The 16,613-nt window shown below is 52.4% G+C and overlaps 2 long non-coding RNA genes across 2 annotated transcripts; both read right to left on the bottom strand.

Moving 5' to 3' along the window:
* Positions 1–931: 931 nt before the first annotated feature.
* Positions 932–8,276, bottom strand: LOC132026202 (uncharacterized). Its single transcript, XR_009406827.1, has 5 exons — positions 8,071–8,276; positions 7,481–7,599; positions 5,664–5,923; positions 2,173–2,262; positions 932–1,085 (listed from the first exon to the last, which is right to left on the bottom strand). It is a non-coding gene; the product is annotated as an uncharacterized LOC132026202 (long non-coding RNA).
* Positions 8,277–10,130: 1,854 nt separating this feature from the next.
* Positions 10,131–14,444, bottom strand: LOC132026201 (uncharacterized). Its single transcript, XR_009406826.1, has 3 exons — positions 14,129–14,444; positions 13,539–13,754; positions 10,131–11,440 (listed from the first exon to the last, which is right to left on the bottom strand). It is a non-coding gene; the product is annotated as an uncharacterized LOC132026201 (long non-coding RNA).
* Positions 14,445–16,613: the final 2,169 nt, after the last annotated feature.

The raw sequence follows: 16,613 nt of genomic DNA, 5'->3' as shown, positions 1-16,613 counted from the left end.
CCCCCCCCCCCCCCCGCCTGCCTCTCTGTCTACTTGTGATCTCTGTCTGTCAAATAAATAAATAAAATCTTTTTTTAAAAAACCACCTCACAAAGTTACATATTTTTCTCTCTTGTGATGAACACCTTTAGGATCTACTCTGAGCAACTTTCAAATACACAATACGCATTATTAACTATAGTCGCCACACTGTACACATCCCACACCATATTTACCTTCAAACTGGAGGTTTCTACCCGTTGGCTCCCTTCCATTCTTTACTCAAGCAACCAAGGGATTCTTCGAATGGCCTTAGCTGAACTTACGTTGTTAAAGATGTTGGACAAAATCAGACACTGAAGGATACTGCTAAGGACAGATTTTAATCAGTAACGACTATTGCAATAAAGAAAGAGTCCAGCATAACTGACTATAACTTCAATTTGAACAGACGTGAGTGGGCATTTTAAGGGGAGAAGCTAGAGTGCTGGTCAGGGAAGTGAAAAATCACAACAGAGTGGGAAAGGGGCTTTATCCTTAGGAAACCGACTGAGTTCACTAGCTGGAGCGTATCAGATTTGGCTCCTGTGGACCCACAAATATGGCGGCGTGCCAGGGGCCTTGTCTTTGGGTGTTGGCTGGAACAAACAGCAAATTCTTTTGGCAGCCTTGAGTTTCCTCAGGCAGGCACTTTAAAGCGAGCAAGGGTCATCCTAGAGATGTAGCTTTGAGTTGCTACAAACCAAGCTGGTGCTTATTCAAGTCTCTGTGGGCCAAGGTTGAGGCTAGTCCAGTCCAAGGAACCTGGGGACAGCTTGCTCAGAGAGAATGAGGAAATGTGGGGGGATCTTTCTCCAGAACTTTCCTTATTTCATGTTCCTATCAAAGTAGATAATGAAGCACAACACTGACAGCATCAGCTAATTTATTTTAAAAACTAGGTTCACCCCATCCTGCTCTAGAAATCCCATCAACGTAGCAGAGAACTCACACCAGCACAGCCTGTTGAAACCCAGCCAGAGCTGTCTTCAGGGACCCACGGAGGAACACTGGACTCAAAACTTCACACACACAGAGCAGGAATACCAGGGCCCTCCTGGATCCTCCTGTGAAACACAACAGGAAGCCAATTCATCTGGATCACGTGCTCACAGAGCTGTTGACATAACCAGAAGGAACCCTGGCTGACTTCAGATGAAAACTTCTAACAAAGCGGCTTTGGGGAAGGAATGCTTTTGGGTGGAGAACACCGAAACCAAACTGCACAACAGCTACTATCTGAAGCTTTTCAGGACAAATGGAAGACGAAATAAACTCTCCTGCTTTGTTTTGTTGTTTATCTACTTATTTGAGAGAAAGACCGAGCAGAAGCCAGGAGTGGCAGGCAGAGGGAGAAGCAGGCTCCCTGTTGAGCAGGGAGCCCAATGTGGGACTCGATCCCAGGACCCTGGGATCATGACCCTCTTGCTTTGGATAAACCACTGGAGCCTTTGATGGTGTGAAAAACGTTTTCCTTTCTCTGTCGGTCCTTCAATCACCAGAATGGGGACCAAGCAGACTTAGTAACGCCGGGCCCCACCTACCCCCAACTGTCTTCCCTACACTCAGGTCTTCTAGTGCTGTTGCCCCCACACAAACCGAAGTCCTCATATGTATGAATTCAGACCAAGCATTTATTACGTGCACACTCCCTAGGTTGACACAAGAAACCTGGAGGCCTTCCTCCCCCCTAGAAATTTACAGTCCGGTTCACTGAACGTACACAGAGTTAAAACCCAAAACTTAACCTAATAAATTTGAAGATGTAATTGGCTTTATCAGGCGATCCATGAATGGGGTAGCATCTCAATCCAGCGGCTGTGCAAAAGGGAAGCCCTTGGGGTACCCGCGTGGCTCAGTCGTTAAGCGTGTGCCCTTCAGCTCAGGTCATGATCCCAGGCTCTGGGGATGGGTCTCCTTGCTCAGCAGGAAGCCTGCTTCTCCCTTTCCCATTCCCCCTGTTTGTGTTCCCTCTCTCTATCAAATAAATAAATAAATAAATAAATAAATAAATAAAATCTTAAAAAAAAAAAAAAAACCAGAAGGACTTTATACACAGAACCGGGGTAGAACAATTAGCAAAAGAAAGGATAGTTTCAGGCAAAGTCACTTCCCCTCAGGGTAAGAGCTGGGGCTTTTGGGTGATTACTTTACCTTCCTGGGGTGGGGGTGGGGATGGAGAGAACCCGCGTGACAGGTTGCAGATGGGGGCTAAGCAGAGAATTCCTGACTCAGACTCCATTTCTGGAAGACGTTGAAACGGCAGTTAGGTGAGGTGCGGAGATTCCGTTTGGTGACGCGGGCTGGCGTGAGTGACTGCAGCTTGGGCCTCTGGGGGCGTTGTTGGTACAGTATAAAAAAATCTACAAGTCAGTCAATAGAAGGGGGAAAGTGAATGAGGCCCTGTGGGAAGTTGGAGTCGTCTAGGGATAATGGAGATTCAAAGAGAGGAGACACAACTTTCACCTCGAGTCAAGAGAAAGATTCCTTCCTTGCTGAGAAAGGCCCCCCAAAAGCATACTTCTGAATGGGGAGCTCACCATGGGGCCAGGATAGCCTTCAAGAGCTGTGTAAGCAGGAAATGCCTGATCAGATTTGGGGTGATCTGTTAGATAGCCAGTGAGAGATACCGGGTTAGAGGAAGAGAGAGTGTGTTTTGTTGTTGTTGTTGTTGTTGTTTTAACCTATGCCACATGTAGATCTTGTTTCCTTCCTTTGGTGGATGCATAATGATTTTTTAAGGCCTGAAAGGCTATCTTCTGTCCAGTTAGTTCCCCTAATTAAAAGTCATCCCGATGACCAACACTGTTTCACGTCCGGCTTCTCCTATTCTAAATACGCAGCTTCTGGGTATATCCTTCCAGACCTTTGAGAAAAGGACTCTCTTTCCCCATTCATATGTCCAGTGATGTATGTACCTCAGGATGTTAATATTCTGTGGGGAAAGCCTTGTGGATTTCAAGTGTCCTCCTAGGAGACAGGGACTTCGCTAGCTAATTACTAGTGATAAGGAGAACAGAGGCAAGAGAAATGTAGATAAAATTAAATTTCCTTACAAGGTGAAGCCTGTGGATAAATACCGGAGACGTGTAGTGTGACGTTCCTCCCGCTGCCTTAATGTTAATGCTTTGCTAGAAACTAAAAAACAACCTTAGCTTGACAATAGCCAGACCTCCAGGATGCTGTAATCTTCTCTGACATACAGAAATCCTTTTAGAGATTTCCCTTTTCTGCCCAAGGGTCCAGCTACAATAAAAACACTTTTTTGTACCATAAAACATTTCAAGAATCCTTTCTTGACCTTTGGGCTCAACAACCCTGCATTATTAGGACCATTCATGAGAAAATTCTAGGGGCGCCTGGGTGGCTCAGTTGGCTAAGCATCTGCCTTTGGCTCAGGTCATGATCTCAGGGACCTGGGATAGAGGAGCGAGCCTGGTGTTGGGCTCCCTGCTCCCTGCGGGGAGTCTGCTGCTCCCTCTCCCTCTGCTATCTCCCCACATCCCGCCCCCCAATCTTTTTTTTTTTAAGATTTTATTTATTTATTTGACAGAGAGGGATCACAAGTAGGCAGAGAGGCAGGCAGAGGGAGAGAGGAGGAAGCAGGCCCCCCGCTGTGCAGAGAGCCCGACTGGGGGCTCAATCCCAGGACCCTGAGCCAAAGGCAGAGGCTTAAACACTGGGTCACCCAGGCGCCTCCCCCACCCCCCAATCTTGTCCAAACGTGCGCGCTCTGGCTCTCTCTCTGTGTCAAATAAATAAATACTATTTTTTTTTAAATGAGAAAATTATAAAAACCCGTAAGGATGCCAAGGAGATGTGTCGAAATCGACCCCTCCCCTTTTCTCTTCCACTTTATCCGTTTTCCAACATTAGTTACTAAAGGATTAAGGTTAACAAGAATATTTTCATCAATCATCAAACGTATGCACATACTCCATGATTAGACCACAGAGCAGAAATGTTAAAATGTATTGGAGCAAACATTAAGTGACTTCCACAAGTGAGATGCTGTTCTGACCATTATCTCTTTGTGTTCTCATGAAACCCGTAGTAGATTTTAGAAACCTTAATTTACAACCAAGATTCTAAGAGTTAAAGTAAAACACATAGAAATTCCTCTACTGTCCTTTGTAAAAAAACAAAATTCAGCCAAGTAAATTTTATTTTTATTTTATTATTTTTTTAAAAGATTTTATTTATTTCTCAGAGAAATAGAGACAGAGAGCACAAGCAGGGGGAGAGGCAAGCAGAGGGAGAAGCAGGCTCCCCATTCAGCAAGGAGCCAGATGCAGGACTCGATTCCAAGACCCCGAGATCATGACCTGAGCCGAAGGCAGACACTCAACCGACTGAGCCACCCAGGCGCCCCTCAACTGAGTAAACTGTAACATCAAATTGGCTCTATTAAGCAAGTCATGAATTGGGCAGCATCCCAGCTAGCAAGCTGGGAGATGGGGGAGCTCTGAGGAGGTGTACAAAATGGAAGGTTTTTGTTCGGGGGTTTTTCCCTCCAAATTTTTATTTAAATTCTAGATAGTGTACATATGTGTACTATTGGTCTTAGGAGCAGAATTGAGTGATTCGTCACTTGCATACAACACCCAGCGCTCATCCCTTCAAGTGCCCTCCTCCTGCCCATCACCCATCTAGCCCAACCCCCACCAACCCTCCATTTGTTCCCTGCAGTTAAGAGTCTCTGGGGCACCTGGGTGAGCATCCAACCTTTGGTTTCAGCTTAGGTCACGATCTCAGGATCTGGGATCAAGCCCCACACCGGGCTCTGCACTCCCCAGGAAGTCACTTGAGATTCTCCCTCTCCCTCTGCTCCTCGCTTGGCTCTCTCTCTCTCTAAAATAAATAAACAAATCTTTTAAAAAAATTTTGAAGTCTCTTATGGTTTGTCTCTCCCTTTCTCCTTTTTCCCTTTCCCATACATTCATCTGTTTTGTTTCCTAAATTCCCCATATGACTGAGATCATATGGTATTTGTCTTCCTCTGACTGACTTATTTTGCTTCGCATAATACCCTCTAGTTCCATCCACGTCATTGCAAATGACAAGACTTCATTCTTTTTGATGGCTGAGAAGTATTCCATTGTATATAGGCACCACATCCAAAATGGAAGGTTTTTATAGAAATCTCAGAGCGTGGGGCAAGGAGTTATTTTAACAAAGGTCTACCCCAGGCAAGATCAAGACCACCTTCCCATGGGGAAAGTGTAAGGGGGTCTTACCATGCTGACACAACTTCACCTTCCGTTGGGGGATGGAGAAGACCCATGTGACAGATTCTGATCAGAAAATGCCCGAATGTTAAGACTTAAATTTCTGGGGGCGCTGGGTGGCTCTGTGGGTTAAAGCCTCTGCCTTCAGCTCAGGTCATGATCCCAGGATCCTGGGGCTCTCTGCTCCGTGGGGAGCCTGCTTCCTCCTCTCTCTCTCTCTCTGCCTACTTGTGATCTCTGTCTGTCAAATAAATAAATAAAATCTTTAAAAAAAAAAAAAAGACTTAAATTTCTAGGGAAAGTTGAAACTGCAATTAGACAGGGTAGTAAATCCTGGTTTGGTGACTTGGCCCAATGATGCCCTTTGGGACCCTTGGTATTCTATTTAACGATTTCCCCCTTTGATCAGATTCTCACCTTGACTGAGAGATGTGATCCAAATTGAAGCCCCTGCAGCCCCTCTCGGAGACACTGTAGTTCTCACAGCTTTCGTGGGTCCTCTGCGTGATATTCACGGGGGAGGGGAGGTATGTTTTTTGTTGACTCTGGGATATCCACAGGCCACAACTTCAGGCTCACAAGCCTTATGTCAGTGGTTCCCTTTCTGTCTCCTCTGACATTCTGGTCTAGGGAGATCATCTGCTTGGTACTAAGTGGCTTCGAACAGGCTCTGAAAGCTTTTGAGAGGATACAATGCAGCAGGGAGATTATTACGGGGACTAGGAGCCGGATCGGTCCCAACACTTGGTGTGAACTTCAGAGCCATGGTCCCTAAGAGCCAAACCAATCAAACACCCCCTTGAAAGAGTCACACTCTTTTAAGGCAGTGGCTTGCTCAGTGATCTAACACAGACATAAATGAGTTCCAGCCTCCCCAGTGTGCTAATCCAGACCCAGCAGGGGATGTTAGCTCCTTGCTCAGGTAAAAAGGCCCATTGTCACGCTAGAAGCTTCTGTCTTGAGTTTGGGAAAAAACGGGGACTCAGACCCTCCAAGGGGAAGACAGGAACTGGTTTAGGGCTGTCTGCTATAAAGTCCACTTGGATAATCAGAATATGATATGCGGAGTTGGGGAAGAACAGAAAAAGTGTTTCCGTTTCCCCTGGAAAGAAAAGCATGACCAAGGAGGCAGGACTTGGAACCAACCTGACCTGAGCAGTATCCACTAAGGCTTTATGCACTCTGTGAGGCCTCTCTGGCTCCATTTTCCTGTTTAAATAGTGGGGTTAATACCGATGTCATTGGGCTGTTATGAGGACTAAATCCCACGTGATGTTAAACACCTCTAGCAGAGGGGCACATGGGTGGCTCAGTCATTAAGCACCTGCCTTTGGCTCAGGTCATGATTCCAGGGTCCTGGGACCGAGCCCCACATCGGGCTCCCTGCTCAGTGGGGAGTCTGCTTCTCCCTCTGCCCCTCCCCCTGCTCACGCTCTCTCTCTCTCTCTCTCTCTCTCTCTGTCTCTCTCTGTGTAATAAACAAATAAAAATTCTAAAAAATAATTTTAAAAAAAGAAATACCTAGCTGGGCATGCATTTTATTGACATGCACATAACTTTTCTCTGCACAGTCCTACTTCACATGCACACATGTGAGGCACGCCCGGCCCACCCACCTGGAGGGCCTGGGACATGCCCTTCAGCAGACCCCAGTGCCAGGAGACACCAGCAGGGAGACTGTGTACAGTGAGTTCCTGCCCACCCCAGGAGGCCAAGGTCAGGGGAAGGTCTGCTCACATGACTCTCTGGGTTCCAGTGTAGAAATGACAACAACATTGCAGGAAATGCCCGGGCTGCAGCAGAAAACCCTGGGGCCTGGCCTTGTACATTGTATTTTCTGGCCCAGCAAAGAGGCATTGTGACAATTAAACAAATAAACAGGGTCTTGGCCTTGAACTCCAAAGACTTTTGGCATTCTTATGCTTTTCCCCTCGCACGGCGCACCCCCACCCCTAAAGCCTTCCCTGTTGCTCAGGCCAGAATCGGAGAGAATTCTTTGATTCCTCTCTTTCCCTCACCCCTACACCCACGTTGGCAGGTCCAGTCCTTCCGCTTTCTCAGCCGGGAGCCCTCTCCCTCTCCTGGCCCCGGAGACAGGCTCTGCCTCCCGCTCCCCACTCCAGGCCCACCCTGCCCCCACTGCAGCTCAGGGAGACTCTTCACCGTGGAACAGACCCCAACACCACTCCCTCCCCCTGTGCAAAGAACCCATCGAAAGTTTCCCCTTCCCTCACCCTCACTGCCAAGGTCCACGAGGACAGGCGCCGCACGGTCGGTCACTAGCGTGCCATCCCGGCCTGGTGCTGGGCACAGCGCGGTGCTCGGGGAACACCCGCTGGACAGCTGTGAGAGGCTGAGCGTGTGAAAGAAGGGAGACGTTGATAAGTGAAGGACACCACACGGCCAAGCATCCTTCTCTGACTCTCCAAGACACGTGCCATGGTGGGGTCAGGAGAAGCCCCCAGCAGAAACCCACGTATGTGACCTCAGGTCGGCTTGGTGTCCGAGGAATTCCCCAGGAAACCTCACATGCTGAGCCTTCCAGAAACCACCACCCAGCACGCCCGCTGCCGCCCTCTGGGATGTCTGTCTTTGTAAAGGTTCACGGAACTGCTGCTGGGTCACAGGTGTCGTACGGGGCACTGAGGATGCAGCAGTGAACTTGACCGTCCCTGCTGCGGTGGAGCCTGCGTTCCGGGGTTGGGGGGAGTGTTGCCCCACACAAGCGAGCTGGACACGTAACTGCACAGTGGGATGGCGGGAGCCGGATGCGAGGACGGACAGTCACATCCTCAGGTGGTATGAATGAGGACAGGCTCCTCACCTTCTCTGCCTCAGCCTTCTCTTCCGCTGGATGGGCTCGTGACAGTTCCTCCCCGTAGGCCCTATTAACACAGAAGTCAGGTCTTTCCCTTGTCTGCTCAAAGCCCGCAGCGGGGCCTCACCTCACTCTGAAGGACAGCCGCATCACCCCCGTGGGCCCCAAGGCCGGCATCATGGCCTGCCCCCGCGTCCATGCCTCCAGCCAGCTCCCCAAACTCATTCCACCCCACTGTACCCACAACTCCCCCTGGCCGTCTGGCCGCTCCGCATCGGGCCAGGCAGCACATGGCCAAACTCCACTCACTTCGAGATCAGACCTAGGGGAGCCCCAGGGCCAGACCGCTGAGCTGCCTGGTCAGCCTCCCATCCCCTTGTCCCCACACACACTGTCTACGCATTCAGGACAAGGAGCAGCGGGGCAGAGCCCCAAGTTTGTTCCCAGTGATCCAGAGCCGATTAAAATGGAGGCCAAGACTCAGGACAGGCGGGAGGCTGCGTGTCCAGGAGAACCGATTCGTTCCAGCAGCTGAGATCAGGGAAGGTTGCATGGAGGAGGCGGCCTCAAAGGTGAGCCTTCTGAGAGAAGCAGAGGTCCAAGTACAAGGTTGGGAGGCAGCTGACTCAAGGGCTGGGGCAAAGGCGGCCAGGGCTGGAGCAAAGGGCAGGGCTTGGCCTCTGGGGGCCTTCCGTGGAGAGCCCTGGTCACGAGGGAGAGCAGGCCCGAGGGTGTGGTGGGATCGGGGAAAACAGCAGCGGCCAGAAAACAACTCGATGCCTCCTCCGGACAGGGGAGCGGGGCTGCTGGGGAAGTGATTCCTATTGTTTCTGTTTCCTTCTCAGGGGGCTGCGGAGAGGCGGCGTCAGGCCTGCCGACTGTGAGAGCGGCCTTGAGAGCTCCTTAAGAGGTCAAGAGGGAGGAAAAATAGGAAATGGTCTCCTTGAAGAAAGTAAAGATAAGCAAGATCAAAGGACAAAGAGACGGGATCTTGTCAGAGGGAAGCTACGAGAAAATCCCTCAGACTCGGGGAACCAGAGCCGCGGGATCCTAAGAAGGCACCATCTGCTTCAACCATACCCGGGTCCAGAGAAGCAGAGGGACTGGTTCAAAGCCACACAGCCCACGGCTTTCCTGACTCCCTGGTTAGTGCTCCAATGACTTCTGCGCTGAGAGCAAGTGCCAAGGAAGACTTAGGTCCCTTCTCCCTCCCAAGCTCAGGGTTAGCAGAGGAGGGTCCCCTGTTCCCAACCAGGCAGGTCATCCCCTGCCCACGTGTGCAGGAAGACCTCAGGGCCCAGGGCCTCCTGGCCTTGGAGGTCAAGGCACTATTCTGTCCAGCACCCATGACCTCTAAGGCCCAGGGCACCCCTGCTGCCTGGCTCCAGCCCCAGCCAACCAGGAGAACAGGGTGGGCCATGCCTACGTAAGGCACCTCCTCTGGAAAAGTTCTGCCTTTGCCAAGGTCAGTGTTTATGACTCGGGCTGAGGCTGCTGCATTGTCCCCACCACTCCCTGGACATCCCGCTCCAGACACCATCGCTCACTTTGCTCCCTCCTTTGGACCTTGGCGCGTGTTAGTCCCGTTAGTCCCTTTCCTCTCCCCACGCTTCTGCCCCGCTGCCTGGACAGCTCCTGCGGCTCGTCACGCAGGCCCCAGCTTTGATGTCCCTTGCCGTGTGGGCAGCGTCCCCAAGATAGGGTCGGGGCCACTCCTGAGGGGCCCCTGGATCTCCTCACTCATGCTCCTCTCACACTGGATCTTAACTGGCTGGACCTATATGATTGCATAAACGTCCCCTCAAGGCCAGACCTGACTTTCTTATTTCCAGAAACAAAAACTCACTGAGCTCTTTCTATGGCTTTCACTACCTCGAGAATGAAAGTCCTCCTGGTAACCCTACAGAGTGGACAGTTATTCTACGCTCTCATCAGATGGACGAACTGTGATTCAGAGAGGTTGAGCCTCTTGCCCAAGGTCACACAGGGAATCAGATTTCAGAGCCAGAGCAGTGGACACCCAGAGGTGCTCCCCAGATTGGCCTTCCAGAAACGACTCACCCCTGCTCCTGGGAATATCTGCAGACAGCTTTGCAGCAAAAAGCATTTTTTGAGAAGGCCCCAGATCTGGAGAGCGAGCCACTCTGCCCAGAGGGCAGCCAATGGCCACAGACAGATCAGCATGGGGACAAGGTCTGGGCCATCCTGGAGCGAGTCAGGACAAGCCTGCAAGGCCCTGCTGACTTCAGGGTTCCCGGGGGTGGCCTGAGGCCACGGCTGGGCCTCCTCTGCCCAGTCTCGTCTCCTCCCGGGGTTGAGCCCACGGCGCCTCTGTGGGGAGCGAGCTCTGAAGGCCACACCCGAGCTGGGGCTTTCCACAACGTCTGCTGTATTCGGTCACAAAGCGAGGTTAACAGAATTCCAAAGCGGGTTCGGGATTCCAAACTCCATGATGTTTCACCCCACGATTAGCTTGGCTTCGGAGACGGCACACCAAGCAGAACAGACAGGAAGTCACCCAGCAAGCTAGCACTGCCCTTATGGGAAGTGCACGAACCCCGGCCGCCAGCCGTCTGTGGTCACCACTGGGACAAGGCCTCTGTTCCATCCCGTCTGGCAGAGCCCTCGGCGGCAGCAGCCTTTTCGAAGTGGTCGGACAGAGGGCTCCTGTCTGAAGAGGCAGACGGTTTGCTGCAAGAGTCCTCCCTGTTTGGAGGGACGGAACCAGGCTCGGGCCCCGCAGACGCCCTCCGCTCCTGCTCCGCGCCGGTTCTGGGACGTCGTCCGCTGGCGCTGCTCTCGGCGATGTCTCATAGCTACAGTGCCCTTTACTCCTTGTGTCATTGCTTGACGTGAGTGACTCCATCTTGCTCTCTAGGCCCTCCGAACTTCCCACATGTGACCCTGCAACCCGGGGCCGTGTCACAGCGGGAGACACAGCCACCCCCCCCATCCTATCGCCTCCCCACAGAGCCGCCCGACCATCCAGTCTGGTGCGGGCACACGGCAGGTGCACAAGGCTTCTTTCCTGAACACATGAGCGACACATATGAGGAGGCTCCTTTGGGTGATTAATGAAAGTGTGTATTTCTTCTCTGGGTCCTCATAGTTGTGATTACTGAGTTTGTAGGACCCTTGGGTGTCTGCCATGAGCCATGACCATGACCTCTTGCCCCCTGATCCTCTGAGAGCCCCGAGCTTTCCCGGTGATCCGTAGACAGCCTGTTTGTCCTTTGAACACGGTGCCCAAAGGAGGTAAAGGACTTCTGCACCCTCATGTCACAAACAGGACCAGTCTCGGTGTTGGGAAACAAGGCCAGCAGCAAACCTAACCCAGGTCGGGTGAAAGTGCAGAGTCCTTCCTCATCTGGAGCGGCTGGAAAAGATAGAAAGCTACAAATAAACCTTTTCCTGGAACCTCCAGCCCCTCTCCCCCACATCAGCTCTAGGGCAGCTCTAGGTGGGTTTGTTTTAAGCGAACGGAAAGGTGGGGCTCTGCCCCCAACAGGAACCTGGAAACCATCCCCTGTGTAGATAAAGGATAAGTTTAGGGGGAAAAGAGAAAAACATTAACAATGGAGGGGGAGCGGACTGTGTGTCTCCTTGCCCCCAGGTCCCTCCCTCGCCCTCCAGCCCTCTCTCCTGCAGCAGGCTGGGGTCCAGCCGCACCGGGATGGGGCAGGTGAGCATCCAAACAGGCCAGGTCTAGCCACTCGCTGCTGACAAAATCCAGAGGTGGTGACACAAGAAAGGAATTTATTTCTGTGAGGCCACCGCCGCGAGGACAGTGGCCTGGCATTTCAAAGTCGGCCTCCAAAATACCGAAAATAGTTGTAGGTGTGGGGCGCCTGGGTGGCTCAGTCGTTAAGCGTCTGCCTTTGGCTCGGGTCATGATCCCAGGGTCCCAGGATCGGGTTCCCTGCTCAGCTCCCTCTCCCACTCCCTCTGCTTGTATTTCCTCTTTCGCTGTCTCTCTCTTTGTCAAATAAATAAATAAATAAATGCAGTGCAGACGTGCAGGGAGCAAGGAAGGTTCAATCCACCACCGTCCGGGAGGGAGTCAGCCATGGGCAGGCGGGGGCTTGCTGGCTCAGGGCGCTCCTGGCTGCGGGAGGACAGAGTTTTGGGTCCCATCTAGGGATGCTTTGCCCCTAGAGTCTTCCACCTGAGCCCAGGGACAAGCTGGAAACAAGACCCCACTAAACCAGCTGAGATCAGAAATGGAGGCAGCCCAAGTTCCTCTCTTATCCCCACTCTGGCTCCCTGGGTTTTCTTTCCCTCCTGGCGTGTGTCCGAGACAAGGAGCTGCACCGCAGCAGAGCCAGTCGGCCAGGAGAACCAGCACTAGCCCCTCCCTCCGTGCCGAATGACTCCACATCTGATCTGCCCAGCAGACACTGCTTCCTCGACTTTACAAAAGAAACCAAGCCCTGAAATTCAGTGGCTAGAGGACTGGGAAGCCAGGTGGAGCAATGCCTGGGGTGTTCCTGGGGTGCAGGGGGGGGTTCCTGCTAGCCTGGGGGCTTGGGCATGTGGCCTCTGGGCGCTGTGGGGAAACAGGAGGTCTGGCCCCAGGGGGACACAGTACTCAGGAGGTGGGAATAGTAACTGTTGCTGCAGAAATCACACCAAGGATTGGGGGGAGCAAAAATTCAAACCCCCCCAACCTGGGGGGGCACAGATCCCTTCCCCAGCTCCCTTGTCCTGCTGATGAGGGAGCAGAAGGCTGGCCGAGGACCAAGCACTAGCAGACACCCTGCCCCCCACCCTGACCCCGAGCTCCCGGGGAGGGGGGGCGAGAAGGAGTGACATTCTTCCAGGAATCTCCCAACCCTCTTACTTTTAATGCCTTGCTAGAGGGGAAAACAAGCTAGACAGTGGCAAGGCCTCCGGCATCTTAAGAGTCTTCTTAACATATGAAAATCCCTTTGAAAACTCCCTTTTTCCTCACCTCCCCCAACCCCACAGTGTTTAACCAGCCACCCCTCACGAGCAGGGGGCAGCAGCTCTCTCCCCCCACCGGGCCTGTCCCCGTGCTTTAGTAAACCACCATTCCGCACCAAAGACATCTCAAGAATTCCTTCTTGGTTGCCGGCTCTGGACTCCACCCCCCCGAACCTCTCCTATATTCCAAAACCACATTACCACCCTCTGTGTGGGGTGCAGCGGTCGGATGGAGGCCACCAAATGTGCGGCACCCCAACTGGGTGGGGGCTGATGGCACAGGTGGAAGTTACTTCCCCAACGAAGAATAAAAGAGAAGTTTACTGAGTCCAGCACAGGGGCTCCTCGGGCAGAAGAGCGAAGGAGCGACTGTCCGACCGTCCGCTAAGCGGGTGGCGAGGGTCACGGGTGTCAGTAGAGGGAAGAAGGGTGCGGACGTGGGGCCGTTGCCCTGTTCTGGCAGTCTCGGGACCCGGCCTGCTGGAACTGGTCGGTTGGGGCCCATGGCTATTTCGAGGTGGGCCGCTTACCCGAGTTGGCTGGTCTCGGCTCTCCGGTCGCCGGGGCCCTTTCTGCCTTGCTCAAGCCTGTCCCTCAGAGCAGCTAGATGTGGCGTAAGGAGGCAGGGAAGCAACTATCTCACCAGCTGTCTCAGCACCTCAGGATTCGTGGTCGGAGGGGCTGTGGGCGCGGGAGCCTTCGTGGCAGGGTCTCTAGCTCCCTAGGCTGGATCCCAGCACTGGGCCCTGGAATGCAAATTGGATGTGATTAGGCCGAAAGCGCCGTCTCCCTTGGGGGGAGGTTAACAGATCACCCCCCAGGTAATCCCGGGGTGGGGGGGGCAGGGAACAGAGCCTGAGAGGAACCGTGAGTTGGGGGGCGGCCGGAGCCCGGGTCTCAGACTTTCCTGGCCACAGAACCAAATCTAAGGAGGTGGTGAAGCTGGTCAGCACAGCACAGTCACAGCCAAGACACTGCCTGGGATGCCCCTCGAGACCCTGGGGGCTCCGGAGTCGGGTGGCGGGGGGGGGGGGCAGCGGGGCGGGGGAAGCAAGGGGAATCTCAGGGAGCAGACGGGATCCCGGGCCTGCGGGACCTCGAGCATCGCCCACTGACTTACGGAAATGACAGCACCAAGAGGCGCATTCAATCTTGGTTTTGCCTCGAAAAGTAAAGGCAATGAAGGAAAATCTAAATAAAGTCAGTGCCTTTCTCTCCCCGACGCTACAGATCGCAAAATACACAGACCGTCCTCCATCACAGAAAGCCTCTGCTCCCGGGCTCCGAGAGGGGGCTTCCGAATAACAGCTAACTCGGGTTCTTTCCACGATGAAAGAAGATAAACACGTCAAGTGTTTCTTCCCAGCAGATAAGTCCCGCGCAAATGCACCAAAAAGGTGTTGTCACCACGTTCTACTTCTGCAGCAATTCTAAACGTCTCTCCTAGGAAGGGAAACAGACATGATTATTTACCCCTATGTTGAATTTTTTAAAAAGATTTTATTTATTTATTTAATACATATATACACACACACACACACAGAGCCAGAGAGCCCAAGCAGGGGAAACAGCAGAGGGAGGAGGAAAAAGCAGGCTCCCTGCTGAGCAGGGAGCGGCAGATCGGAGGACCTCAGGACCCCAGGACCAGGATCGGAAGGCAGATGCTTAACCATCATGGAGCCTCCGAGGTGGCCCATTCCGCCCCCACTCCCCCCACTTGGAAGGAAGAAAGTGGGTCTGGGGGAAGGGTATGCTCTGGAATTAAAGAGCAAGGCAAAGGAAGGGTTCGCTCTTCGCCGGCTCAGTACTTTTGTCCTCAGTTCTGTATCACCTCCGAACCAGACACACTTGTCTAGAGCCTGGTCTACAGGTTATGCAAGCGAATCACCTGAGAAAACACCTGTAAAACAAAAACAAACTGCAGAGCCAGTCCCCGAGGTGTTGAATTCTGATCCTAACTTGCTGTCCGAGGCTGGAAGGTACACGCCGCACCCCCGCGGGGGAGATTAGGCCTGGCCATCCAGCAGCCAAACCTTTGTTCCGACCTGCCCTTCCCCTTCCAGGCCTGCCCCTCTGTGGCTTTCACACCGACCGGGCTCTGGCATGGAGCCTCAATCTGGACACCTCCTTTCCCTGTGAAGTTCGGTGGAGGGGTTTGGCTCCAAAGCCTTGCCTCTTAAAAAAAAAAAAAAAAAAAAAAGATCCCTCGTATTATTTTTTCCCACATTGCCCCATGAATGGTCAAGGGAGTATGAGATTCTTTTTTTTCTCAGGTTTTTGGCCAAACCACAGACTCTCAAATACAGCCTTTACAAGGATGCTCTGGGCATTTCTCCCCCTTTAACTCTGTATATAAATTGTACTCTAAAATACATTTACAGAGAGATCTACAAAGTTTTCAAAAGTTTGGGGATGATGGCATCACAAAGTTAAATTCAGTTTACGGGGGCACGGGGTGGGGAGACATTGTGGGGGCAAAGCCCACAGCAGCAGCTCCCTGAATCTGAACCTGCAGGGCAGGTTTCCCAGCCCCGTGACCACTGTCTGCCCAGGGCGCCGCCATGCCCCAAGGACTATGGGAAGGTGCAAAAGGCCTGAGCTCAGGTCTTAATTCTTGGTCACAGACGCCAGTCCGGGGTTCTCTCACAATGTGCAGGCGTGGAGCAGAGGACAGCAGGCGCGATTAAACTGGCTGAAGACACGAAGGTTCCCCACTTCCCGCTTTGCTCTACACCCAACAGCAGGTGGACACACATGAACCCGCCACCGCCAAGGAGTATAATCCGAGGCTCCCTAGAACCACTCTGCTTCTCTTGACCTGCTGTGCTATTGTGATTTATAATAATATATAGTTGGTGGGATGCCTGGGTGGTTCAGTCAATTAAGCGGCTGCCCTTGGCTCTGGTCATGATCGCAGGGTCCTGGGATTGAGCCTCACATCAGGCTCCCTGCTCGGCGGGGAACCTGCTTCTCTCTCCCTTTGCCCCTTCCCCCCAGCTTGTGCTCTGTCTCAAAAAAATGCAATCTTTAAAAGAAAAAAAGAAAAGAAGAGAAAAGAAAAAAGAAAATACAGTTGGTCTTGGTCCCTGTTCCTGTACAAGCTCCTAAAACCCTTTTGGAATTTCTAAGTCCTGAGAGCAGGCAAGGTGTCTTTTGTTATGCTAATGAGGCAAGCCTCCAGGTTGCCAGAAGAATCAACCCTGTGATTAGAGGTTTGGAACTTTCTGCCTCCTCCAGACCTCCCGGGAGAGGGAGCAGGGACAGAGATTGAATTCTATGGCCAGTTGCCACTGATGTAATCAATCGTCCCACGACTCGTCTCCATAAGATCAGGCTTCAAGAGCCCTTCCAGGTTGGGGAACACGCTGGAGATTTGGGGAGACGGGTGTGTTTAGAGAGGCACGGAAGCTCTGGACCCTCTCCTCAGATCTTGCCCTATACATCTCTTCATCCAGCTGCTCCCGAGTTAGAGCCTTTTGTAATAAATAGGTAGTGGAGTAAAATGTTTCTCTGAGTTCTGTGCGCCGCTCTAGCAAAGGAACAGAACCCAAGGGTGTTGTAGGAACCTCCATCTTTAGCTGGTCAATGAAAAAGCACAGGTGGCA

Source organism: Mustela nigripes, chromosome 10 (assembly GCF_022355385.1).
Source record: "Mustela nigripes isolate SB6536 chromosome 10, MUSNIG.SB6536, whole genome shotgun sequence".
Taxonomy (NCBI): Eukaryota; Metazoa; Chordata; class Mammalia; order Carnivora; family Mustelidae; genus Mustela; species Mustela nigripes.
This window is presented reverse-complemented; position numbering and strand designations above follow the sequence as displayed.